The following is a 2,445-nucleotide window of genomic DNA, read 5'->3' on the forward strand; positions in this document are numbered from 1 at the left end:
TAGATAGATAGATAGATAGATAGATAGATAGATAGATAGATAAACTTTATTGTCTGTCCCAAAGGTGACAGAAAATCGTCTTTGACAGGGCTCCATGTTAAAAACATACATTCAAAAATAAGTTTAAAAAAAGCGAACATCAATAAAACCCATATCCACATAAAATAACCAAATTTAAAACAGTCCTMAAATKGGGGGTGGGGTAACTATGCACCTTGTTTAGTAGAGTAATTGCAGAAGGCACAAAGGATTTTTTGTAGATATTTTTCCTGGCCTRTGGACCTTTATAACGCYTGCCAGAAGGGATATAAATGTGTCCGGTGTGTGAGGTTCTCCTCAGATTGTCCTCTCTGTGGGATCAGAAATGATTTTTAGATGCAGGAAAATTTTACATTAAATGGAGAATGAGTGAGAAAACTGTCTAAATAAGTAGTGGGCTGTAAAAATGAGTTTGCCACACRCAAAGGTTTGTGGGTGTTGGTGTGTACGTTCGTATGAAGCTGATTTCTTCAGTGGTGCATGAGGCTGAGAGACATTTCCACCTTTACACGTCTTTAATAAATGACTGTAAACACAGCTAAACTTATGACTTTGGTAGAACTTAGACAAATATTTATTAAATAGTGGTGTTGTGAGTTTCAGACAGGAAAGAACCCATGGCGCAGGCTGATTAAAGGCTCCAAAAAACAAAGTATTTATTAACAAAAAGGTGCTGATGGGGCAGCTCAAAAAACTCAGAGTGGCGTGGCAAGACAAGACACAATACATAACAACACCAAACAATGACCCGACAGGGAAGTGAACACAAGACACAGAATATAAAGGTGAGACTAATGAGTACAAACAGGAAACACCTGGGGGAGAAACATGAGGATCAGGTGTGAGTGGGCGGGGCTNTGGTGAATGCCACAAATTCTCCTAAATCACTCGTACGCACAACTTAAGAACAAATCTGTGCGTACGAACGGTTCTTGCATGAGGCCCATTATTCCTATGAATGATTGTAGACAGAAAAACTTTCAGTCAAAAGCAAGAGGAACAATATTTTGTTTTAAAAGCACCATTAAGATGTTTTTATGTCTTTACTTTTATTTAGGCATGTAATCTCAGACAGTCTCATTTATGAGAGCGCACACATGTGACATCAGTTACACAAAGATCATAAAACTTCATGTTACCATGTAAAGGAAAGCAGAGTCAAACACAATTTAAGTGYAAGAGCACTTGAAATTATTACTTTTTCCATTTTCTTTAAGACGTGTTTAAAATATCCAAGTAGGATTAAACTGGATAATTTCAATTCTTGCTGCAGTGAATTCCAGGAAAATGGAGCAGTTCCAAGTTCTGTGCGAACTAACGAGAGAACTGAAGGAGGCAAAATCTTGAGAACGTAGGCTATTACACTGTACTGTCTTTGTGACATCTTGGAATGGAGATAGGGAGGCAGCAGGCAGAGGATGGATTTGTAAATAAAAGTATAAGTAAATAATGATGCAGTTTTCCAGTGAGAACAGGGTACAGTGTTGTGTGAGTGGTTTACATTTTGTTATAAATTGTAGTGCTCCATGATAAACAACATCAAACATACGCAGAGAGCTGGCCGGGGCATTCAGGTAAACATCAGCATGGTCCAGTTGTGGTAAGAATATTGCTGACACAAGGTGTTTACARGAGGGAAATATGTAATATTTCTGAAAAAAATCCTAATTTTAGCTTCAAATTTTCTTACATCAAAGAGCTTTTGATCAATGACAGCACCAAGATATTTCTGTCTCTACAAATTCTATAGCTGAATCATTAAGGCCCTGTTTACTGGTCTTCAGTGAAACTGCAACATTTTTGTTGGGATCCAGCTGATTGTTTAGATGTCACTGATGATCACCGGCACTTTTTGAAACCAGGGGCCTCGTGCATAAAGGAGTGCGCAGCTTTCACACTAAAAGTTGACGTACGGACAAATTTAGAAAAGTGCGCGCACCAAAAAATTTAGATGTATAAAACCGTGTGCACGCAGGTTCCTGCACACCTTTCCTTTATACACTTTAAAAAATGAAATGTTGGATTTACTCAATCATGTTATGTTACCTGTTCCACTTAACTGAGTTGAGTAAATTCAAAACGGTATACCAGTTTTTAACCAAAGAACATGAGTATGTTGCTTTGAATTTACTCAACTCAATTAAGTGGAACAGATAACATAACATGGTTGAGTAAATCCAACATTTCATTTTTAGAGTGTACATCCCAACGAACATGGAACTTAGCGCACCTGAGACACTTCCCCTGACACACCTCCATTTAGATGGATGGATGGATGGATGGATGGATGGATGGATGGATGGATGGATGGAGATAGATAGATAGATAGATAGATAGATAGATAGATAGATAGATAGATAGATAGATAGATAGATAGATAGATAGATAGATAGATAGATAGATAGA

The sequence above is a fragment of the Austrofundulus limnaeus genome, unplaced genomic scaffold (assembly GCF_001266775.1).
Source record: "Austrofundulus limnaeus strain Quisiro unplaced genomic scaffold, Austrofundulus_limnaeus-1.0 Scaffold575, whole genome shotgun sequence".
NCBI classification, from domain to species: Eukaryota; Metazoa; Chordata; class Actinopteri; order Cyprinodontiformes; family Rivulidae; genus Austrofundulus; species Austrofundulus limnaeus.